The sequence below is a fragment of the Stegostoma tigrinum genome, unplaced genomic scaffold (genome assembly GCF_030684315.1).
Source record: "Stegostoma tigrinum isolate sSteTig4 unplaced genomic scaffold, sSteTig4.hap1 scaffold_541, whole genome shotgun sequence".
In the NCBI taxonomy this organism is placed as follows: domain Eukaryota; kingdom Metazoa; phylum Chordata; class Chondrichthyes; order Orectolobiformes; family Stegostomatidae; genus Stegostoma; species Stegostoma tigrinum.
Window position 1 is genome coordinate 1 of NW_026728474.1, and position 26749 is coordinate 26749.

Here is a 26749-nt window from a genome sequence, read left to right on the forward strand (position 1 = left end):
TAGAACATAGAACATAGAACATAGAACAGTACAGCACAGAACAGGCCCTTCAGCCCACGATGTTGTGCCGACCATTGATCCTCATGTATGCAGCCTCAAATTTCTGTGACCATATGCACGTCCAGCAGTCTCTTAAATGACCCCAATGACCTTGCTTCCATAACTGCTGCTGGCAACGCATTCCATGCTCTCACAACTCTCTGTGTAAAGAACCTGCCTCTGACATCCCCTCTATACTTTCCTCCAACCAGCTTAAAACTATGACCCCTCGTGCTAGCCATTTCTGCCCTGGGAAATAGTCTCTGGCTTTCTACTCTATCTATGCCTCTCATTATCTTGTATACCTCAATTAGGACCCCTCTCCTCCTCCTTTCCTCCAATGAAAAAAGTCCAAGCTCAGTCAACCTCTCTTCATAAGATAAGCCCTCCAGTCCAGGCAGCATCCTGGTAAACCTCCTCTGAACCCTCTCCAAAGCATCCACATCTTTCCTATAATAGGGCGACCAGAACTGGACGCAGTATTCCAAGTGCGGTCTAACCAAAGTTTTATAGAGCTGCAACAAGATCTCACGACTCCTAAACTCAATCCCCCTGTTAATGAAAGCCAAAACACCATATGCTTTCTTAACAACCCTGTCCACTTGGGTGGCCATTTTAAGGGATCTATGTATCTGCACACCAAGATCCCTCTGTTCCTCCACACTGCCAAGAATCCTATCCTTAATCCTGTACTCAGCTTTCAAATTCGACCTTCCAAAATGCATCACCTCGCATTTATCCAGGTTGAACTCCATCTGCCACCTCTCAGCCCATCTCTGCATCCTGTCAATGTCCCGCTGCAGCCTACAACAGCCCTCTATATTGTCAACGACACCTCCAACCTTTGTGTCATTTGCAAACGTGCTCACCCATCCTTCAATCCCCTCATCCAAGTCATTAATAAAAATTACAAACAGTAGAGGCCCAAGAACAGAGCCCTGTGGAACACCACTCACCACTGACTTCCAGGCAGAATATTTTCCTTCTACTACCACTCGCTGCCTTCTGTTGGCCAGCCAATTCTGTATCCAGGCAGCTAAGTTCCCCTGTATCCCATTCCTCCTGACCTTCTGAATGAGCCTACCATGGGGAACCTTATCAAATGCCTTACTGAAGTCCATATACACCACATTCACAGATCGACCCTCATCAACTTTTCTAGTCACATCTTCAAAGAACTCGATAAGGTTTGTGAGGCATGACCTGCCCCTCACAAAGCAGTGTTGACTGCATTTGATCAAGCCATGCTCTTCCAGATGGTCATAAATCCTATCCCTCAGAATCCTTTCTAACACCTTGCAGACAACAGACGTGAGACTTACTGGTCTGTAATTGCCGGGGATTTCCCCATTTCTTTTCTTGAAGAGAGGAATTACATTTGGCTCTCTCCAGTCCTCGGGTACGACTCCAGTGGAGAGCGAGGATGCAACGATCCTCACAAGTGGTGAAGCAATTGCATTTCTCGCTTCCCAAAGCAGCCGAGGACAAATCTGGTCCGGGCCTGGCGACTTGTCAATCTTAACGTTTGACAAAATTTTCAGCACATCAGCTTCCTCTATCTCTATCCATTCCAGCATGCACACCTGCTCTTCAAAGGTTTCATTCACTACAAAGTTCGTTTCTTTCGTAAAGACAGAAGCAAAAAACTCATTTAGGGCTTCCCCTACCTCCTCAGACTCCACACACAAGTTCCCTATGCTATCCCTGATCGGCTCTACTCTTTCTTTGACCATTCTCTTATTCCTCACATAAGTGTAAAATGCCTTTGTGTTTTCCCTAATTCGTTCTGCCAAGCCTTTCTCGTGCCCCCTCCTGGCTCTCCTCAGACCATTTTTGAGCTCCTTTCTTGCCTGCGTGTAATCCTCTCTAGCTGAACTTGACCCTAGCTTCCTCCACCTTATGTAAGCTACCTTCTTCCTTTTCACAAGAAGCTCCACCGCTCTCGTCATCCAAGGTTCCTTTATCTTACCCCCTCTTGCCTGTCTCAGAGGTACATATTTACTCATCACTCGCAACAACTGTTCCTTAAACAGTGTCCACATGTCTATAGTGCCCTTACCATGGAACAATTGCTCCCAGTCCATGCTTCCTCATTCATGTCTAATCGCGTCATAGTTTCCTCTTCCCCAATTAAATATCGTCCCATTTTGCCTAATCCTCTCCTTCTCCATAGCTATGTAGAATGTGAGGCAGTTACGGTCACTATCACCAAAATGCTCTCCCACCACCTTGCTGATATATACGGTCACTGCTTTCCTTCCCGGCTGCCCCTCTGGTCCTCGTCACTTCCTCTGCTGCTCCCGCTCCTTCTGTGAAAGAGAAAAACACTGCTGCCCGCTACCGGTACTAGGGGGCATATTTTTAAGGTGAAAGGAGAAAGATCTTATAAAGACATTGAGGGGTAACTTATTTACACAGTGTTCATATGTGGAACGGACCGCCAGAGGAAGTGGTGGATGCAGATACAGTTACAAGGTTTAAAAGACATTTGGAGAAGTACATGATTAGGAAAAGTTTGGAGGGGTATGGGCTAAACAGAGGCAGGGGGTCTAGTTTAGTTTGAGAACATGGTTAGTGTGGACTAGTTGGACCAAAGCATCTGTTGTTTCCATGTTGCATAACTCTCTAACTCTATAACTAATTCCATACTTACCTCACAGACACCAACTACACCTCCCCCAGACAATTTACAGCTCCCAAACCATCATACAATATTCCCAGGACCTGACTCCCATTTTTCCAAACTGGGCCAAACCCAACCTAACGAATATAATCAGACCTAATTCTCTCCACAACCCCCACAGCTCCACTGCCTCAACACCTACTCACACACCATCAAACCCCTCCTGCCTGCCCAACACCCCAGCCAGTCTCCTGATTTCACTCACTCATCCTGACTTACCACTGCATCACTTACATTGCCATATTGAGACCTTGCATCTAGACTTCCTAGCCAGCTGGCACACTACTCCTACTCATCTTGCATCCTACTCCCAACACCCTTTCTCCTCCTAGTTGGCATCCTACTTATCTGACTCTATCCACTCCACCTATTCTCCTAGAAACCAACATCACACTTATCTTACATCCTTACAGTTGGAGAGCAACTCTCAAAGTATCTGTCAGGAGTTTTAAATTTCAGATTAGGCAGCTAACTGCTGTGAAAAAGGGGTATGCCTTCCTCCACCAGTTCTGTGCTTATGTTTGGCTCATATTCCTGTCAATCATTCCTACTCATGTAACTGTCCAAATGTGTCTTAAATGTTGTAATTATACCTGCCTCTACCACTTCCTCTGGCAGTTCATTCCATGTACACATCACCCTGTGTGTGAAAATGTTGCCCCTCAGGTCCCTATTAAATCTTGCCCTCTCACCTTAAACCTATGTCCTCTAGTTTTGAACTCTCCTATCCTGGGGAGAAAGACCTTGGCTATTCACCTCATCCAGGCCTCTCATGATTTTATAAGCCTCTACAAGGTAACCCCTCAAACTCTTATATTCCAGGAAAAATAGTCCCAGCCTATCCTTACAACTCCAACCCTCCAGTCCCATTAACATCCTTGGAAATCTTTTCCATACCATTTCCAATTTAGTAATATTCTTCCTAGAGCAGGGAGACCAGAATTGCATGCAGTACTCCAAAAGTGGCCACACCAATGTCCTGCGCAGCTGAAACATGACAACTCAATGGTCTGACGAACGAAGGCAAGTGTGCTAACCTTCGTTACCACCCTGTCTACCTGTGACTCAGCTTTCAAGGAACTATACACAATACTCTGTAGGTGGTGTCACCAATGTCCATTGTAAATGAATGATCACTTATTTCTTTTGTAGTTAATTCTTCTCATAATAAACTTGTCATTTAGAGTATATGGTTCCCTTTTATTCTTCCTGCCAAAATTGTCAATTTTATATTTTCCCATATTGTATTTTACTTGCCAAATCTTTGCCCACTCATGAGCCAATCTATATATTTTTGTAGCTTCCTTATATAAAACTTTTATAACTGACTTTGCCAATTAGCTTGTGTCATCAGCAAATTTGGCAAACATGCCTTTATTCTCTTCATCCAAGTCATTTATTTAAAATGTAACTAACTTACTTTCAAAGGTCCACTTACTGCCACCTCTTACTCTCAACCAGTCCACTATGTACATAGTATCATGTGAAGTACAAGAGTCAGGAATAAGGCACAATCCTCCTTTCTCAAATCTTTACAAAGGAATGCAATAGTTTCATTGACAACTTCCACTAATCAAACATAAGATTCAGTTATTTTTACTAAAAGCAAGTAGTTTCAATAAGGAACCAAGATAAATGGAAATGAATTTTGCATAATTACCTTGTATAGAGTAAAGTTCTGCAAACCCAGTGAGTGCTCCCGCTCCTTCAATCCCAGGTCATCAGTGATATTGTTTAAAATGATCAGCTCTGCCCTCAGCTCCTTCTCCGAAATGGTTTTAAGTCATCCTTGTATTCTGTGCAACATCATATACATTTCTCATTTGTAGAATAAATTCTTCAATCTTCTGTTTTTGGATGAGAACATTTTCCATGCAGGTGATATTCAGAGTATGCCATTGAGCTAGTACCTTTAATGTGACCACTCAATTGCTGGATCTTATTCTGTAATTTTTGTAAAGCTTTCCCATTCATTACAGTGGAATTGAACATCAAAACCATGTTGTCAGTGTCCTCTTCATTCCCCATTTGTAGCTGCTGCAGACTATTATCTACATAGTTTAATGAGCTATTCATCAATGGTACTTGAAAAGTAATCTCCAGAAGGATGCATTCCAATTTAGCACTATGTTCAATAAATTTACTCAGTATATCCTCCTGACATTGCACTGTCTCCTTCAGCAGTGCAGTCTCTTTCGCTAACTCATTAAAATTCTTGCCATCTCGGCCTGTTTCCAATTTCATTGGAATTGTTTTGCCTTTGGCAGGAGGATGAATTCTTGAATTGTTCTCTTTTCTTAATGGTTTATGAATTAAAAATGTGAATGAAAAAGAAAACCAAAATTTGTTTGTTAGAAGAATTTCAAAAATGTATGGTAAATGCAGACTCCTGGATAATGATATTTTCACGAGAAACACGAAACAAAAATTTAGAGTGATCCTGAACAATGTTGAGTCAGGAATGAAAATCTTACAGTATTCATTCCAAGGTATGTGTTTATAAAAAATAAGACAATGCACAGAAAAGTAGTAGGATACAGTTTTGTAGCTGAAAGGTTGGGTTCCCAACCTCTTTTGCATCACTGTGAAGAACACTCAAATAGAAATGAGGCATCTCCATTAGAGTAGTGAAGGGAAATCATAGGTAAAATTGTGGTAGTGCATAAGGACAACCAAACTGGAAGATTAGGGGAACATACAGCCCTCCAGGTGTACAATGAGACATGCCTAATTTCTAAAATTGCCCTTGATAATGGTCTCAAGTCTTGTTACATAATTACAATTCCTACATGTGCCCCTCAGTTCCCAGTTGTGAGTGGCATTGACAGAAGTCATGCATCTTCGCTATAGTAAGCTCGTAAGCCAGGGAGTATACAGAAAACATAAATCCACAGACCACAGCAGTGATACGTTTTGATCCAGCATTACTCACTGTAATTACAGAAAGTGGTGATACAGTACAGACCTCAGAAAGCATCCAGGACAATTGTAGATCCCACGTGCTGATTCTCTCTAATTTTGAGACCAGACTGGCCAATTGCACACCTCTAGAAATCAGTGCAGTTAAGAGGATTGCAGAAAATGTCAGATGCCCGTAAGAGAGATCTGGAATTCAACCAGATCAATCAAAATTCTCCTCAGAAATAACAATGTCCTGACTCACCGAACTCTGTTGACCATCTACAAGGTGCAAGCCAGGAGTGTGATGGAGTTCAGCTCCCAGTACACTCTAGAGGTTAATGACTATCCCGCTCAAAGCAGCTCAGTTATTGCCACCCATCCATCACCTTAAACATTCACTTCCCTCAACCACCAATCCACAACAGCAGCAGTGTGTATACTTTACAAGATGCACAGCAACTACTTACCAAAGTTCTCCCAACAGTATCCTCCACACACACATGATAAGAACCATTTAGAAGGACAAGGGCAGCAAATGCATGGAAAAACCATAACCTACAATGTTCCCTCTAAGTCACACACCATCCTAACTTGGAACTGTGTCATCATTCCTTCACTGTTGCTGGGTCAAAATCATGGACTTTCCTCCCCAACTAGTGAGTGTACCTATACCCAACATGGACTGCCAGGGTTCACCACCAACTTTCTCAAGGGCAACTAGGGATGGGCAAAGCGTACTGGCCTTTCCAGAAACACTTCTGTCCCTTTGACTGATATAAACTACAAGGATTTCTTTTACTCTTCAGGGATACTTCGATTAAATAAACAAGGCACTAGCACCTTGTTTGATCACAGGATAATTCTAAATCGGGGAAAACAAAGTCTCCATATCATGCATTACATATTCAGTGCTTCTCCTACAAGAGGGAGAGGAAAATTGGAAGTGGAGGAGGAACAGTGAAATTTCTGAGCCCAAGAAGCTTGGCAAACAGTAGGCAGACAGTGGAAAAGAAGCTATAAAAGTTGGGAAGATTAAAGACAAGGTGGCAACCACGCAGAGTAGCAACGCAAGTTGTGTTATCTTTCAATGTTTGTTCCAAATATCGTATTATCATTATACTCAGCCACTGTCTCCTCAACATCAGATTATACCGTGTCCAGAGCTAAATTTCACATTCTAAGGGATGTCTTGCAGCTAGGGGTGCATGTTCTAATGACTACTTATTTCAGATCTCCAATTTCAATTCCTGATACATTATCAACAATTCCAGCATGGAATCTTAGCTGTGGGTGCAAAAGCACAGGGGCACTCAGCCAAGAGGAAATAGTTAATAGGTCAAGAAATTTCACTGGGTGAATTGACCTAGAAAAAGAGGAGATCAAGAATGCCATTTTTCTACAGAGAATGGAAAGAATGACTTTATTTGATTGAGTGGACTGGGGGCACAAGTTTCAGGTCCAGTATCCGGAAGATTTTGAGCCAGGACTGTTGATCTCTTCCACAGGGAGCAGAAGATGTTTGCCTGGAAATGGCCTAGAAGATGCAGTGTTGGAAGGGACACGTTGCAGGAAGTTTCTCAGAATATCCCGTCAGCCTACAACTCCATAGAGGAGGAAGAACAAGTAAGTTAGCAGGTACACATTATTAATAAACAGTTGTTGTTAATGTGCATGTTCACAATTTCACATGAATGTTGTTCTGCAAAGTCAGCATAACTTGTCCACACAATTGTTTCCTTTCTTTTATGTAGATGTTGGTTGGGGGTGGCGTTTCAATTTCCTGTTCCATTAGGAAGGATTGGAGTATGCAGCCTACGTAAAAAGAGGAATGTTAATCACCTTCTTTGTGAAATGGCAGGTCACTGTTGACAACAGCCAATACATTGTTTCAACAGCCTTCCTAGACAATGAAACACAAAGAAATTCTCAAAATTAGCGTAGATCTGTTTTCCATCTCAAATTCTATACCAAACAAGAAAGGATTGCTCAAGCAAAGAGAGACACAAGGTCATCACCACTTCTTTGCCTTGTACTTATACCCCCTCAACAAATTCTAATCTAGCACAGAAGAAAATGGTGCCATTAAAACAGGGTAACTGTACATTTTACTGATAAAATTCAGATGGCAACCACTTCACTTTAATTTAATCATGCTGCTCAAAGTCCCCTGAACAGGGTTAGCAAATCAAAGGAAAATCCAAACCCTTCAATTTGTGCCTTAATCCAAATTGGTCCTATGCTTTGAAACTTTGTTGCTAATAGAATATTTGACTAAGGCTGAAGACAAATATAAATTAACCCAAAACTTTGAACTTTTGGAAACAGAGAGATATGAGCTTGACCGGTGGGCAGAAAGGAAGAAGAAAGTCATCTGTGAAGGCTCTGAATGAGGATTTGACTCTGAATGAGGATTTGATCACAGGGTCAGCTGAAGGAACTAATTCCAACAGAACTAACCTGAAATTTTGTGAGGTGACCATCAGTTTCCACCCTATTGTTAGGGTGGTTTTTCTGCCATTTCTTTAAAGTGTTCTGTCAAACTCATGGTGGGACGGGAAGGGAAAGCCATGGAATTTTAGCCGATTATCTCTTTATTGCACCAGAAGCAAGTTTTAGAGCAGTCCAATTGGGATTAGTACCCTGGGCCAGAGATCCTGAATGCACATCTTAACTTTAACAAATGATTGGACACTGGTTGCGTGTCAGCTATACATCTGCATGGAGCAGTACATCATCTTCACTTCCGAAGACAAGTAAACTGTCAGAACCAGGTGAACACCACTGTAAAATGACACTTTCTTTTAGAAAAGGGAAATAGCCACACTCCGAGACAGATGTGATAGAGGCACTGATGAGGCCTCAGGCGGAAAGGAGGGGAAACATCAGTTCACCAATCCAGTGCTTTGCAGATGAAAAAAAAATTTGTTACCTGCTATGATTACTACTGTTACCAGGATACCGAGGACAATCAGATACAGAAGAATCACTGCAGTCCTCATGTTCCTTGCTGGTAATGGGATATTGAGGTAAGCCATGCCTCCATTTGCACTACCAGGATTTGAAAAACAGTGCAAACTTTATGAAGTAAAATTTATTTACATTTTCTTCCATAAATAATTATAAATATTAAAGACAGAAACAAAATAGACAATAGTCTTATCAGGATAAAAATCACCTATTTAACCAAGTTGCCTCTTTGGTGAATTTACCAACAAATATAAATTTATGATCTCTCCCTACTGCTCCTTGCTTTCCCCCGTTTGGGTTGTTTCAATTAAGGGAACTGACTACGTCACCTGTGATTAAAAGGTACCTCCTCAAACAAACATTATTGAAAAGAATACAATTTAGATTAGTAATTGAAATGCTTTGCACTTGAAACAACATTTTACTCAAAATTCCCTTGAAACTTAATGAAAACACTTATAGACATGTTACACCTGCTATGGCTTCTCCCTGCAACTCTCACTGATCCTCATAATGCTAAGAAGTGGGGGCCATGGAAAGTGGATCTTTGCTGGTAGAAATATCTCCTAACAACCCAAACCAACTGAAGAGCTTGGGGGTACCAGCCGAGGCTTTTGAACCTGTCAGGTGAAGTTGCTGCTCTCAGCAGGATGACCAACTTACATAAAATGAAAGAAGGAGCACTTCAACCATGAGACTGGGATTTAGTAGCTGTGGTGTGGAGGGGTGGAGCTGGTGGGTCCTGGTGACCATGAAAATACACTTCCAACTCAGAAAAATGTGGCGACTGTAACTCCATGGCAACTATAGCCATAATATCCTCTCTACAAATAAAACAGAGGCAAAAGGAGATTATATCAGTCTCCTACATGCTGTGCTAGAAATCGGGACAAAAGGGGTCACTTAAGTAACATGGGTTATACTGGCAAAATAAGAGACAATCCCTTAAAATATAGGATATTGATCAATCTGGGGCCTTAGCAACTTCTTGCACAAGCACTGTTCAATGGTAAAGAGAAAGATTTCACTGGATGTTTGGGATTCAGGCCCTGAACACTGTGCTCAGATCCTGTGCAGACCAGCTGGCAGAAGGATTCACAGACATCTTCAACCTCTCCTTATTACAATTTGAAGTGACCACCTGCTTCAAGAAGACCACCATCATGCCGGTGCCAAAGAAAAATCATGCAGCGTGCCTCGATGACTACTTCCCGATGGCTCTGACCTCCATAATTATGAAGTGCTCGAGAGGTCAGTCATGGCTCACATCAACATCAGCCTCCCAGATTACCTCCATACCTTGCAATTTGCCTACAGGTGCAACAGGTCCATGGCAGACACCATATCCTGGCCCAAACTCATTCAGATGTTCCAGGAATAACAGGGTTGACAATTGTCAGGCTCCTATCTGTTGACAGTAACTCTGCCCTCAACACCATAATTCCAAAAAAAAATTATCTCCAAACTCCAGGATCTAAGTCTCTGCTCTCCCCTCTGAAACTGATTCTTGACTTCCTGACCAACAGACCACATTCAGTAAGAATAAACGACAACACTTCCTCCATGATAATCCTATATTGTAGTACAATCTCCCTGTAAAGACATACGGCAACACTTCACACTGTAACTCAGTACACATGACAGTAATAAATCAAATTGAATACTTTGATCACCTGTCCTAATATCACGTTAAGTGACCAAGCATCAAACTTTGTCAGATAATGCAACATCATGGGATGTCTTAAGCCACATTTAATAGGCTCCATAAATGCAGGCAAGCTGTTGTGTAGACAGTGAGTAGACAACATCATCTTATTTAACATACTTGAACTGAATACCAGGGGCGTTCATAAATACCATGTTGGGATAAAGGTGGTATAAAATTCAAACAGGACATTAAACATCATAGAGCCATTGCATAAATAAGTCCTTGATCTTTGTTGTTTCAAGTTTCCTCCTCTGCTATGCCTCTGAGAGGCCTGTTGAAAGTCTTCAAAAACATATCTGTAACATTCTGTGTGTAAGGAAATGATTCAGCATATTCAGAATACTTGCAATTGCATGGGGATTTTCAATTAGCCCCTCAAAACAGAGTTCTATCTTATTTGGTTAGCCAACAGTCTTGATAGGAGAGCCAGGAGATCAGATTCAAGTCAGACAGAATAAAAGAAACAACAAAAAAAAAAGGCTCAACGCTAAAGAATTTCACAATATAGAGCAATAATAACTTTACAGTATGTTAATGCTTCTAGATTATTGAAATACGTATTGTGGGAAATACAGCAGAATGAAAAACCATGTATTGCTTCACCTGAGGATGTCCCAATGAGTTTCTTTTTTATTAAATTCATTAGATGATGTGCCCCTTTATAATAGAAAACTAATTCAAAACACATAGTTCAATTCAGAATCCTCAGCTCTGAGGAACAGTCACTGGACCCAAAATGTTCATGCTAATTTCTCTCCATAGATGCTGCCAGACCTGCTGAGCTTTTCTAGCAATTTCTGTTTCTGTTTCTGATTTACGGCATCCACAGTTCTCTTGGTTTTTACTAAAATCAATGATATTAAATTTTGCTTTTAGCTTATTTGGCTGCAAAGTTAACGTAAAATAGAGAGGTGGAATTAAGGAAGAACAGAAATAAAAAGTAATAAAAAGAGAAAATTGGATAAAAAGTTTCAAAGATTTTAAAAAACGTTCCTTCTCAATCATTATAATTTTAAATATGCTTACTATCATCACATAAATTCAACTCTGAGACAGATTAGATTGCAGTTTACTCACTTCTTCTTTCAGCTTTTCCAGCAGAATAATGTTGGTGCTGTCCTCAGGCAATTTCACCATCTTTATCACGTTTTAGTAGAGGGCAGCTGAGAGGCAGTTAATATGAATGGACATATTTACCTAAATATGTGTAAATGAAGACATAAGAAAGGACAAGCACAGTGGCGTAGTTAGCGTGTCCCCATGTCTTTAAAATCAAATCCATCTCTGCATTCAACAAAAGTAGTTAGATATAAACACCTTGGCTATTTTTGTCACTGTGGAGAATTAGTCTGATAATGTTTTGAATGAAGGGATGGAAGATTCTGGCATTCAGTGTCACTGCCAGACACTCTTGGCTTTTACCTAAATTAAATTTATTTGTCACAGATTGCATTGTTTTTCTGTATTTTTAAAAGTGAACTATTTATCAGGACTAATGAATGGAATAAGGTCACCTAGTTGTAGGCCAAGCAAAGGTACATCTGGAGACATTGAAGACACTGCTGCACATTCAGTCACAACATTTTAAATTTAATACTAACCTCAGAATAAAACAAACAACTGGTCTCTCTGCAGGACTTCTTTTTAATTTTTCTCTCTGTTCATCATTTTTGTCTTGTGTACCATGAACAATTTAGGCCAATATGTGCTGAATTATGGATAGTTGTATGCCAAGGATCTTTACCTATTAAATACTGCATTAAGTTTGCAGAAATGCATTCCATTTCAGAATCTAGCAGCCCAAAATAAGGCATGGGATTCATTGTCTCAGACTAAGCTGGTTGCCCAAACCAAAAAAAAACCACAGCAAGTTGTAGAGCTGGATGAACACAGCAGACCAAGCAGCATCAGAGGAGCAGGAAAGCTGACGTTTCCGGCCTAGGCCCAAAACGTCAGCTTTCCTGCTCCTCTGATGCTGCTTGGCCTGCTGTGTTCATCCAGCTCTACACCTTGTTATCTCAGATTCTCCAGTATCTGCAGTTCCTACTATCTCCAAAAAACCATAGCTGGTAAATTTATGCCACTATACATTCTCTTTACACTTCACACTAACAAATGTATGGTTTAAAAAAATTCACTGAAGTTATGTTACCTACTACCGCTGTTTGTTAAAATAGTTGCGAACTAATGGGACTCCAGATCACAGAAGCCTTGCACTAATCACCGATGGAGACTAAATGGAGAAATCAGCTCTAATTCACACAATCAGGAGAATGTAAGAAAGAGGAGCTGAAAATAATCTGAATATCATGGAACCCTACAGCATGGAAGCAGGCCATTCAACTAATCAAGTTTGCTCAGACCCTTCAAACAGCATCCCATCCAGACCCACCTCTCATCCTATCCCCATAGGCCTACGTTTACCTTGGTTAATCTACCTAGCCTGCATATCTTTGAACTCATGGGATGTTTTCTTGGCAGCAGTTCCACCGCATCAATAATCGCTGCACAGTATTATCACTCAGAATGTGTCATTACACTGACTCCATTAACTGTAGGCAACACCTATGTTTAGTAGTATGATAGGCAAGAAGCTTATTCATTGTTGAAACATCCTGAATGCCTAAACAACTCTTGAATATGAACTGAGCCTATACCAATGTTGTAACAACAGTATGAGGAATACCAGTTAAAGCACTATTATAATGGATTCAGTCAAAATGTTGCTTGGCCTGCTGTGTTCATCCAGTTACACACTTTGTTATCTTGAATTCTCCAATATCTGCAGTTCCCATTATCTCTGAAACTGAAACGAACAACTGGCATTAATGTAATTGTAAGAATATTGAAACACAAGCTCTTTAGGGCGGCACAGTGGCTCAGTAGTTAGCACTGCAGCCTCACAGTGACAGGGACCTGGGTTTGATTCCATCCTTGGGTAACTGTCTGCATCAAGTTTACACATTCTCCCCATGTCTGCGTGGGTTTCCTCCTACAGTCCAAAGATGTGCACGCCAGGTGGATCGGCCATGTTAAATTGCCCGTGGTGTTCAGGGGCATGTGGGCTACAGGGGAATGAGTCTGGGTGGGATGCTCCAAGAGGCGGTGTGGACATTTTGGGCCAAAGGGCCTGTTTCCACACTGTCGGGAATCTAATCTAATCCATGCATGGCTATTTCATGAGCTTTAAATAAGCAAGTGCAATGCTAGGAAATGCACAATGCTAGGAGTGAGTGCTAGGAAAATAATTAAGACAAAAAATGATAGTTGGATGTCGTTGTGAAGAACAAATGGCATCTCTCCAAACAAGAGACTAAAAGTAGTACCATGAAAGACTAATAATCAGAGTAAGCAAGGCTATTATACAATACAGGCTTCTCTCAAAACAATTTAATTGTGAAGATAATTGTAGGTAATTAGAGTGACAAATGTATCTGAAGCAAGGGGGGAAAAAGGCCAAAAATGTTAGCTAGGCTTAGATAGAATACATTATAAAAATGCTTAAATAGTGAGACAGACAAAGACTGAAAAAAAATTGTAAAAGGAAGTCAGATGTTCTGAATTGATGGGCATCATTTGAGAGGATCTGGGCAAGATAGAAACTGGATGGAAGATAAATACTGTTTTGGCATTGGCAACCATGGCAATACAAAATATGACAACTGTAATTTATAGTAAGTGATATTAATGAAGTACAGCAGTTAGTATAATCATTACATGATACAGCAGCAATCCACAACTTAAATGGATTGTGTGAGAGAAGATCCATTAAGAGAAACATTTTAGGATAACATTGTATTAATCTATAAATCATTGATAAATACACACTGGAATTATTTAAAAACTGGAAGAACTGAGGATGCTGTAAACCAGAGAAAAAAATACAGATTGCTGGAAAAGCTCAGCTGGTCTGGCAGCATCTGTGGAGAGAAATCAGTGTTAACATTTCAGGTTGAGCAATGCTTCTTCAGAACTGATGGTAGCTAGGAAAATGTTGGTTTATATGCAGAAAAATGGGGTGTTGGGAGGGGGAGTGCATAAGGAGTAAATGATAGATGGGGATAGAGACCAAAGATAGAGAAAAACACTTAGAACATAGAACATTACAGCACAGTACAGGCCCTTTGGCCCTCGATGTTGTGCCGACCTGTCGTACCGATCTCAAGCCCATCTAACCTACGCTATTCCATGTACGTCCATATGCTTATCCAATGATGACTTAAATGTACCTAAAGTTGGCGAATCTACCACAGTTGCAGGCAAAGCATTCCATTCCCTTACTACTCTCTGAGTAAAGAAACTATCTCTGACATCTGTCCTATATCGTTCACCCCTCAATTTAAAGCTATGCCCCCTCGTGCTCGCCGTCACCATCATAGGAAAAAGGCTCTCCCTATCCACCCTATCTAACCCTCTGATTATTTTATATGTTTCAATTAAGTCACCTCTCAACCTTCTTCTCTCTAACGAAAACAGCCTCAAGTCCCTCAGCCTTTCCTCGTAAGACCTTCCCTCCATACCAGGCAACATCCTAGTAAATCTCCTCTGCACCCTTTCCAAAGCTTCCACATCCTTCTTATAATGCGGTAACCAGAACTGTACACAATACTCCAAGTGCAGCCGCACCAGAGTTTTGTCCAGCTTCACCATAACCTCTTGCTTCCGGAACTCAATCCCTCTATTAATAAAAGCTAAAACACTGTATGCCTTCTTAACAGCCCTATCAACCTGGGTGGGAACTTTCAAGGATCTGTGTACATGGACACCAAGATCTCTCTGCTCATCTATACTGCTAAGAGTCTTACCATTAGCCCTGTACTTTGCCTTCTGGTTACTCCTACCAAAGCGCATCACCTCACTCTTGTCTGCATTAAACTCCATTCGCCACCTCTCAGCCCAGCTCTGCAGCTTATCTACGTCTCTCTCCAACCTACAGCATCCTTCGTCACTATCCACAACTCCACCGACCTTAGTGTCGTCTGCAAATTTACTAACCCATCCTTCTACGCCCTCATCCAGGTCATTTATAAAAATGACAAACAGCAGTGGACCCAACACCGACCCTTGCAATACGCCACTAGTAACTGGACTCCAGGATGAACATTTCCCATCAACTACCACCCTCTGTCTTCTTTCAGCACGCCAATTTCCAATCCAAACTGCTATACCTCCCACAACCCCATTCCTTCACATTTTGTACAATAGCCTATTGTGGGGAACCTTATCGAACGCCTTGCTGAAATCCATATACACCACATCAACTGGTTTACTCATCTACCTGTTTGGTCACCTTCTCAAAGAACTCAATAAGGTTTGTGAGGCACGACCTACCCTTCACAAAACCGTGCTGACTATCCCTAATCAATTTATTCTTTTCTAGATGATTACAAAAACCTATCCCTTATAACTTTTTCCAACACTTTACCAACAACTGAGGTAAGGCTCACTGGTCTATAATTACCAGGGTTGTCTCTACTCCCCTTCTTGAACAGGGGAACCACATTTGCTATCCTCCAGTCATCTGGCACTATTCCCGTAGACAATGACGAGTTAAAGATCAATGCCAAAGGCTCGGCAATCTCCTCCCTGGCTTCCCAGAGGATCCTAGGATAAATCCCATCTGGCCCAGGGGACTTATCTCTCTTCACACTGTAGGATTTCTAATACCTCTTCCTTGTGAACCTCAATCCCACCTAGTCTAGTAGCCCGTATCTCAGTATTCTCCTTGACAACATTGTCATTTTCTCGAGTGAATACTGTCGAAAAATATTCATTTAGTGCTTCCCCTTTCTCCTCTGACACCACACACAACTTCCCACTACTATCCTTGATTGGCCCTAATCTTACTTTCGTCGTTCTTTTATTCCTTAAATACCTATAGAAAGCCTTAGGGTTTACCCTGATCCTATCCGCCAACAACTTCTCATGTCTCCTCCTGGCTCTTCTGAGCTCTCTCTTTAGGTCCTTCCTGGCTACCTCGTAGCCCTCAAGCACCCTAACTGAGCCTTCACATCTCATCCTAACATAAGCCTTCTTCCTCTTGACCAGAAATTCCATGTCCTTCAGAAATCACGGCTCCCGTGCTCTACAGCTTCCTCCCTGCCTGACAGGTTCATACTGATCTAGGACACAGAGCAGCTTTTCCTTGAATAGGCTCCACATTTCTAATGTGCCCATCCCCTGCAGTTTCCTTCTCCATTCTATGCTCCCTAAATCTTGCCTAATCCCATCATAATTGCCTTTCCCCTAGCTATAAATCTTGCCCAGTGGTATACACCTATTCTTTTCCATCACTAAAGTAAACATAACAGAATTGTGATCGCTATCACGAAAGTGATCACCTACTTCCAAATCTAACGCCTGGCCGGGCTCATTACCCAGTACCAAATCTAACGTGGCTTTGCCCCTTGTTGGCCTATCTACATACTGTCAGGAAGCCCTCCTGCACACACTGGACAAAAACTGACCCATCTATAGTACTCGAACTATAGTGTTCCCAGTCAATATTTGGAAAGTTGAAGTCCCCCATGACAACTACCCTGTGTCCAGGGGACAGACAAAGGAATAGAAAATGACTCATTCTTTTTACATTCCCCCTATCCCCAAAGTTCCATTGAGGACCTGGAGGTGAAATGGGACCTCGTGCTGAAGGGTCAGCTAATGGGGATTGAAAAATTAAGGCACCATCATTTTGAGGGGCTCAAGAGACTGTCTCTTTGGTTGCCATTGTCGGCCATTTCTTTAAGTGGCACTATTTTTCTGCTGTGTGCAAAATTCATTAAGATGTGGTGGCAGAGAGATAAAACTGAAACTTTTGTTGAGTACAGAGCATTCGGCATCGGACAGTGGAAGGTCAGGAGGGATAGTGAGTGCACAGCAGGAAGTTGGTTTGCGGGAGGAGGTGGAGTCAGAGGAAGGGGCAGGATAGGAAGCTTCCAGAGGGTCCTGCGTATCTCTAAGTTGTTGAATCTTGTGTACCTTGATGCCTGTAAGGAAAAGAAAATGTTCTTATTTATCCTGTCAAATGAGCCGGAAGATGAAATGGAACTGGGGAATGGTGCAGTCCTGAGCCAGCGTGATGCGATGCTGTTAAGAGAGAGGTTAAGAGTGTGCATATGATGACACATGGCACTGAGTAAAGATTTCAGGATATGGTGAGACCAGATGTCTGTGAAATATTTTGAACACCGTGAAGATACCTCTAATCCTGCGTGGATTCAAAGCACGAGGGATGAAACTTGAATTGAAATAAAGGTAGGGTGAGAGTCTGAGCTGGAGGCAATCACTGAGGAATGTGGTGTCACTATGGAAACGAGTTTTAGTAAGTACTTGGTCAAACACCAGGATTGACAGTGAAATAAGTGTTGGTGGACAACAAAAACGGAAATCCTGTCGGAGAGAGGAGCAGAACTTCTTCAAGCTGGGGCATGCCCAGGAGAGATTTGGCAGCAAGTCAAATACTAAATGAAAACGGAAAGAACTGACCAATTAGAGATGAAAAAAGAAGTTGCTGGAAGAGTGCAGCAAGTCTGGTAACACCTATGAAGAGAAATCAAAGTTAATGTTTTGGGTCCGGTGATTCTTCCTCAGAGCGGATGGTAGCTAGGAAAATGTCAGTTTATGTGCAGACGATGAGATGTTAAGGAGAGGTTAAGGAGTAAATGGTAGGTCATGATGGAATCCAAAGAGGGAGAAGAACAGTTGGACAGACAAAACGAGTAGATAACAAATCTCATCTTTTTTTACAATTACCCATCCCCAAAGCTCCATTCAGGACCTGCAGGTGAAATGGGACCTCGCATTGAACGGTCAGCTAATGGGCGAATGGGAAACTAAGGGGCTGTATGTGCCATCATCTTGAGGGCACACAAGACTATCTCTTCAGTTGCCATTGTCAGTGTGCCCCTTAAAAAATATGGTCAACAATGGCAACCGAGGAGACAGTCTCTGAAACGTTAACTCTGATTTCTCTCCACAGATGCTGTCAGACCTGCAGAGCTTTTCCAGCAATTTCAATTTTTGTCACTGGAATTAGATATCTTGTTTTGACATCTGTACTTGTTAAAGTTATTAGAAGTAATTTTGTGAATGGTCACCATGGAAATGGACATAATTTTGATTCATTATGGAGTAAAAAGACCATATGAGAGAAAGGAGTTATTTGGCTTTTTAAGTCTGCTCAGTCATTTGATACAATGTCCAGGTGATATTCTAGCACAATTCCACCTTCTTGCACTAGTATGTAATGAGAAACAATAACGAAAGGCACACGGTCAAAGCCAAGGAGGCATGAGTTAAATAAAATCGGTCAGAGCAAGCAATAACAGAGACACTTTAAAAAGATGAGTTGGATGAATAAATAAAAACTTCTCCATACTCACTCACTGCCCTTATTGTTCTAACGCACTGACATCGGAAGAAAATAACTTGAATGTGATCACATTAATTATTTGAAATGGTTGCCTTTATATTACACAATTTACTGTGAATATTGTAAGTTAACAACACCGACACTGATACAGTACTTTCACATTTGTTCGCTCTGATATAATTTTAACGTTTCAACGCAGTTAGTTATCAAAATAATTTTATCATTGAGTAAAATCAATTTTATCTAATTGCTTTCTCTAAAAAACATTGCATTGGATGAGAATCTGATTTACTGATCAATCTGCAGAATTCCTGCTCAGATATGCACTAGTGTTGTCTGCCTTTTTGCTGGCGCTTTATTTTAAAATCGTAGCTTTTTGAAAAATTATTCATGCATGACAATTTTACAATAAAGGAATACAAAACTAAAATTGAGATTTTTGTGCAAAACTGTAGAACAACATGTTGACATTGCTCATTGAAAATTAATGTATCAGATTCCACAGCCATGGAGTGAAGATTGAAGATTATTAAATAACTATAGCTCAATGGTCAATTTGAATGAATAGGATTTGCTTACAGAATGACATTGAATCAAAATAGTGCAGCACAACGGACGGCCATGGAGTCTGTTTTTTGAAGAGCAGTGCTGTTAAGTCCTACATCTCTGCATTTTCCCCACATCCCTGCAATTTTATCATGTTGGAATACTCATCCACTTCACTAATAAAGACCACCGTTGAATGGGAACACACTACACCAAAAGAATTCCAAATCCTAACCACTTGTCTGTGTGCACTGCAAACTCTACTATGGGGAAATCGGAGGTAGTCATCAGTTACTGATTTACACATCTATTAAAATGGTCTTAAAAAATAAAAGAAAGGCTCACTTGTCTTGGTTAAACTCGTCCCTAATTCTGTTGATCTTGGGTAGTTATGCTTTTGATTTGCATACTACATTTATAAGTCAACATGATGAAATGCTCTATTAAAAAGGAAAATAGTGCAAGCAAGCACATATGATATCAAATATCTAAATCAGACTGCTTTTCAGGATCTAATATTCTGATAGATACAGTCCTCGCTTAAAAATCCAACTCAAGAGACCTCCTCCTAACTTTTAGTACTCTGTTACATACATACAAAGCAAACACGTCACAAAAAGTTCAACAGGTACTGGATTAATTACAGGATGTAGGTGTTGATGGAATGTAAAAAGGATTTTTTGGAGTCTCCAACACAACTCAATGCCGTGACACTGGTACCCACCTGGTATTGTGTTTCTATCCACAAGAGCCGATGGCCAATCAGAAAAATAACACCATTTTCATGAAAGAAGTCCTGAGCCCTCAGATCCATCACAATGGAGCCTCATGCTATGCTCTCACATAATGTGGCATATAGCTTCTGAGTGAGTTTGTTGTCATGTCTTGATTAATAAAAATCTCTGAGGTCTCTCCTTATCCATATTTACATTACACAACCAAAGTTTTCATTCTACGGTAGAGGTAGTAAATTCTGCAATGATAGCCATGTACCCAAAGAAAAGGCTAACTTCCACATCCCAGATCTTGCCCTTGCCCAGTTCAATGTACAAACACAGCAGCTGTGAAGTATTATTTTCCGATGCTAGCTACAGAATGATTGGTGACATTTGTGAAATCAGTTGCAAGTTTTAAGTGTCATTGTGTCATTACATTTGCTACATGACATGACAAGGAGGTAATTAGTGTTGTTTAAAGACTATCATTTTTAATGTGCATTCCTGGATAATGAATGATCTACTGATGACGTGCTAATTGCAGATAGCTGGGTGGCATTACTGAATAAGTGGAGGATGATTACTACAATTGCCCCAGCAATTCCAAAAGTTCTACTCAGCTTCCAAAGAATAAAATTTAACAATCCATTCCACTTACATATGGTATTAGTCATTTTGCATAGTTAGTGTGGAGTTGACATTTGATCCAACAAAGCGAGCGAGTTTCTAATTGTGGTTCACTGAGTTAGCCGCAGGTTCTACTTGCAATGCATGGAATTCCTCACATTCTTCACGTTCCCTTTTGTGTTGCTCTCCCTGTCACCCCTATAACCTTCAGCGACTCCCGTTTCTGTTGAGCCCCTTTACAGAACTGTTAATATCTCCAACTTACCTCAAGAGCCCATGATTTTGGAGATTTTCAAATGCAGAATTAGTCCTACATCCTCCCCATATAGTCGCCAGAGTTACCATGACCTGTATGAAAGTGACCCAATATGAAGAAACCTATGCTCAGAATTGTGTTGCTTTCTTTCTCATGGATTTCCCCCAATAAGTTCATAATCAGTATCATCAAACCTCCAGGGCTGGCTGCACCTTCTCCCCAACCCCCACCCCACTGACTGACTTGGCAGGACAACCCCAACCAGTCATGGTCTATGTCCTACACTAATGTCTCCACCGCACTCTGACCAACAAGTCTGTGGTCTTGGGCTGATTGCACTTGACCTGAAAGACTGATTGTGGCCCAATCCCCAGTCTGCAAAGATAGCGGCCCCTAGACTCTGGTAGGACCAAATGTATAACTGACTGCAACCTAATTCCTGTAACGCAATCAATCAAGGCCCTGGGATGCCAATAGGCAGTAACCTCTGACTGATAGCAATCCCCTTTCAAGCCAGTAAGCCTTTGACCTCATCCCACTATCTGTTTGAAATGCATTCAGTGATTTGATGCATAAACTGCTGATATTATTCATGCTGCAGGAATAATGTTGAAATGGCACAGTGTCCTACAGGGGAATGCCCAACTCCCTTGATTGTTCAGTGTTCCCCAGCCTGACAGAGCGGCCTGCCTCTCCAACTGTGGTAAAAATCAATGCAATTGACAAAGACTGGCAGGCTGTACCTAAGCACCAAAATCCCTGTGCACTAAGAAAACTACACAAGCCACGTACAGGCTTACCAGCTATTAAGTCTTATTCTGAAATCAGCATGAGTGTGCTCAGAAAGCAGACTGAAGTACAAAAGGGCTGGCAACCTCCAAAATAGATACAAAATGAGTGAGAGCTAAGGAAAAAACCAAGATCGATAGATGAATCCTGTGCAGGTACATGAAACGAGTGTGTGTCCCTGCTCACACGGTGACTGGCAGAAGCATGTAAATCATAGATGTTCCAAAGTAACTACTGAAAGCATGAAGTGATTTGTGAATTGGTCTGACAGCGGGCAAGCTGACATGGTAAGGCTGACATTTACTAATTTCAACTTGGGTTAACAAATGGTCAGGAAGATAACAGAAACAGTTGCTGGAAAAGCTCAGCAGGTCTGGCAGCATCTTTCTCAGAGCAGGAAGGGTCACCAGCCCGAAACGTTAACTCTGTTTTCTCCTTCACAGATGCTGCCAGACCTGCTGTGCTTTTCCAGCAACTCTGTTTTTGTTCCTGATTTACAGCATCCGCAGTCCTTTTGGTTGAGGAAGACGCTGGCCATGCAGCATGTAGGGACACTGTTGTGACGAAACATTTAAATGGATATCTGGGGCAGGTATTAAGTGAGCTGCTGCCTTCAGGTACCTGCTCTGCTTTACATTTCAGGATTTGCACCACTTAGTTTCTGGGGGAAAACGAGACGAGGATCAGAAGTAGCATAAAATATGGCAAGTTGGGGTTTTAATGAGATGCAAATAAATGGAAATAAGGTAGTTACTATTCGATGGTGATATTCTGAAATTGCCATTTATGATTTGAGGGGAAAAATCACAATAGTTTATCGTCAGTGTTGGTGATTCTGATTTTTTAAAATTGCTCACATCACACCCGGGAGAAGAAATCTCTACCAGATGTATCAGAGAATAGTGTACACAGTACAATAGGTTATAGGCTTGCTGATGAGGTCACATAATCTTTGGGTAGACAATCAAGCAGGAGGTAGATAAGCCATCTCTGGCTCCTGCTGATTTTGAAATTGAGTCTAACTAATTAATATAACTATTGCTAACATGCAAGAATCTGCACATTAACTTGCATAGCAAAGACCTCTTCTTGTTAAAATGCACTAGTGATCTATTCTCTACCACTGATAATTAAACAAGCTCCTAGACTTAAAAGGAGAAATGAGGGCTCATATGGTACAATGGCTGTGATCGTACTTTTGAGCTAGGAAATTCAAGTTCCACCTGCTACAGATGGCATAGATTTTTAGAGGTAAACGTCACAAAAAATGGCCCTTCAAGTCTGCACCAAGCAAAAACAAGCACTTAACTATTCTTATCCCATTTTCCAGAACTCGGCCAATAGCGTCGTGCACCTTGGCAACAAAAGTGCACATCTAAATAATTCTTAAATGTTGTGTGGATTTCTGCCTCACCTCCCATCCTCACAATCAGTGGGTTCCAGATTCCCACTTTCTTTTGGGTGAAAAGGCTTTTCCTTGCATCCTTCCCTAAACCTCCTGCTACTTACCTTAAATCCAAGCCCACTGGTTCCTGGGAAATATCTTTTCTGTTTATCCTGTGTATGCCAATTACAATTTTATACATCTCAATCTTGTCCCCACCTCAGTCTTCTCTGCTCCAAGGAAAACAAATCCAGTCTATCCAATGTCCTATTCAAACTAAAACTCTCCAGCACAGGCAACATTCTCGTAAATCTCCTCTGCACCCTGTCCATTGCAATCACATCCCTCCTATAATGCAGGCTCCAGAACTGCACAACCCCATAGGTATATGATACCATCTTTTCACCAACATTTCCAGAGATATCTACAAAGGAGGACTGGGAGGGTTCATCATATCACAGCACCAACGTCCCTATTGCTAGGCCTGAAGAACTAGGCTCAAAACCCACATACTCTAGAGATGTCATAACATCTATGAAAGATTGATTAAAATACTTAGAAAGGAGGAGAATTAGGACAGTGAAGTGCATCAAGCACAAATTGCCATCGGCTGGTACTCAAAAATCTAATACCTCAATCCTTGAAAATAAAATTGAATAGCAATTAATCAGATGGTACGGTTGCTCAGTGGTTAGCATTGCTGCCTCACAGACTGGATTCAATTCCACCCTCGGACGACTGTCTGTGTGAGTTTGTATGTGTTCCCCGAGCTCCTTGCATGTTTCCTCCCACTGTCCAAAGATGTGCAGGTTAGACAGATTGGCCATGCTAAATTGCCTGTCGCGTCCAAGGATGAGTGGGTTAGGTGAATTAGCTTTGTGAAATAAACGGGATAGGGTTGGTGGGCTGAGGGCGGTGGGGGGGTGGTAGATAGAACATAGAACATAGAACAGTACAGCACAGTACAGGCCCTTTGGCCCACGATGTTGTGCTGAACTTTTACTCTAATCCTAAGGTCGACCTAACCTCCACCCCTACCTTATACTATCATCCACCCCTACCACTCTCTGAGTAAAGAACCTACCTCTGATGTTTCCCCTATACCTCCCTCCACTCACTTTAAAACTATGTCCCCTCTTAATAGCTACCTCCACCCTAGGAAAAAGTTTCTGGCTGTCCACTCTATCCATACCTCTGATCATTTTGTACACCTCTATCAAATCACCTCTCATCCTTCGTCATTCTAAAGAGAAAAGGCCTAGCTCTCTCAACCTTTCCTCATCAGACCTTCCCTCCATTCCAGGCAACATCCTGGTAAATCTCCTCTGCACCCTTTCCAATGCTTCCACATCTTTCCTGTAATGAGGTGACCAGAACCGGACACAATACTCCAGAAGTGGCCGAACCAGGCTTTTGGAGAGCTGGAGCATAACTTTATGGCTCTTGAACTCAGTCCCTCTATTAATGAAAGCGAACACACGATATGCCTACTTAACAACTCTATCCACCTGAGTGGCAGCTTTCAGGGAACTATGAACATGAACCCCAAGATCCCTCTGCTCCTCTACACTGCCAAGAATCTTTCCGTTAACCCTGTATTCTGCTTTCAAGTTTGTCCTTCCAAAATTAACCACCTCACACTTTTCAGGGTTAAACTCCATCTGCCCCTTCTCAGCCCCACTCTGAATCCTATCAATGTCTTTTTGTAACCTAGAACAGCCTTCCGTACTATCTACAACTCGATCCACCTTCGTGTCATCCATGAATTTACTGATCCATCCTTCCACTCCTTCATCCAAATCATTTACAAAAATTACTAATAGAACAGGACCCAGGACAGATCCTTGTGGTACACCACTGTTAACTGAGCACCGTGTCGAATATTTTCCGTCCACTACCACCCTTTGTATTCTAAGGGTCAGCCAATTCTGAATCCAATCCAATTTCCCCCTATCCCATGCCTCCTTACTTTCTGCATGAGCCTACCATGGGGAACCTTCAGGCCCGGGGGACTAATGTATCTTCAAGTTCCTCAAAATTCCTAGGACATCTTCCTTACTAACATCGACCTCCTCTGGCTTACCAGCATATCCTCCTCTACAACTAGGTCCCTCTCAGTTGTGAATACCAAAGAAAATTATTCATTCAGGATCTCTCCTATCCCTTCAGGCTCCAGGCACAAATTCCCTTTCCAATCCTTGATTGGCCCTACCCTTACTCTGGTCATTCTCTTATTCCTCATGTATGTGTAAAAAGCCTTCGAGTTTTCCTTGATCTAGTCTGCCAAGGTTTTCTCATGACCCTTTATAACTTTTCTCAGTCCTTTCTTCAACTCCTTCCTAGATAACTTGTATCCATCTATAGCCTTTTCCATTCCTTGTTTCCTGAACCTTATCCTTCTTCCTCTTAACCAATTGTTCAACCTCTCTTGAGAACCAAGGCTCCCTCACTCGACCGCATCTTCCCTGCCTGCTAGGTACAAACACATCGAGCACACGCAGTATGCATTCCTGAAACAATCTCCACATTTCTATAGTGCTCTTCCCTGATAGCAACTGTTTTCATTTTATGTTACCCAGTCCTTGCCTAACAGAATTATAACTACCCTTCCCCCAATTATAAACCTTACCCTGCTGTGTGTACCTATCCTTTTCCATGACTATTGTAAAAGTAACAGAATTATGATCGCTACCTCCAAAATGCTCTCCTACTAACAGGTCTAACACTTGGCCCGGTTCATTGCCAAATCCAAAGTGGCCCCTCCTAGTGTTGGTCTATCCACATACTGTGTCAGGAATCCTTCCTGAACGCACTGGACAAGATCCGCTCCATCTAAATTATTACAACTAAAATGTTTCCAATCAATGTTTGGAAAGTTGAAGTCACCCATGACTACAACCCTGTGACTTCTGCACCTTTCCAGTATCTGCCTCCCAATCTGCTCCTCTGCAACGATTCGGGGGTCTGTTAAAAAAAACCCAACGAAGTGATTGTTCCTTTCTTGTTCCTGACCTCAACCCAAACTGACTCCGTAGACATATCATTCTTGAACTGCCTTTCAGCAGCTGCTATACTAGCATCTCTTCTCCATCAGCACTCCAACTCCCCTGCCCCTATTGCATAAATGCTGCTCCCTCCAACTTCACTTCAACTCTGATGAAGAGTCACTGGACTTCAAATATTAGCTTGCTCTCTCTCCACGGATGCTGTATGACCCACTGTTATCTCCAGCATTTGTTGTTTTCGGTACAGATTCCAGCATCTGCTGTAATATAAACATGTTGGTAACACAGTGTGGAGCTGGAGGAACACAGAAGGCCAGGGAGCACCAGAGGAACAGGAAAGCCGACACCCCAGGTCAGGACCCCTCTGGATCTGGATGGGATGCTCTTTGGAGGATTGGTGTGGTCTCAACAGACTGCTTCTGCACTGTAGGTCTACGAAACTTGCTTATTTTTATAGAGTTAATATGAACATTGTTGCTGTTAGAGGAGTGGACAAGAAAGCTTTTGCTGTTGCTCAACAGCACCACCTTCAGAGCTTTCTCAAACTTTTTTTAAACTCAATTTTAGAATACGCTTACAAACATGAAATATTGCACATGCTGTAAATACCAGCTGAAAATATGCAGGTCAGGCAACATCCGTGGACATAGACATAGAGAGCGAGAGAGAGAGAGAGCGCGAGAGAGAGAGAGAGCGCGCGAGAGAGAGAGAGAGAGCGCGCGCGCGCGCGAGAGAGAGAGAGAGAGAGAGAGAGAGA

The 26749-nt window shown here is 41.8% G+C and overlaps 1 long non-coding RNA gene across 2 annotated transcripts; it reads right to left on the reverse strand.

The window, feature by feature from the left end:
* Positions 1 to 7047: 7047 nt before the first annotated feature.
* On the reverse strand, positions 7048 to 21917 carry LOC125464919 (uncharacterized). 2 transcript variants are annotated; one of them, XR_007250131.1, is made up of 4 exons: positions 19940 to 21917; positions 11376 to 11495; positions 8553 to 8671; positions 7048 to 7435 (listed from the first exon to the last, which is right to left on the reverse strand). It is a non-coding gene; the product is annotated as an uncharacterized LOC125464919 (long non-coding RNA). The 2 variants fall into 2 exon arrangements; XR_007250130.1 differs by having other exon boundaries at positions 7048 to 8671.
* Between the last annotated feature and the right edge of the window lie 4832 nt (positions 21918 to 26749).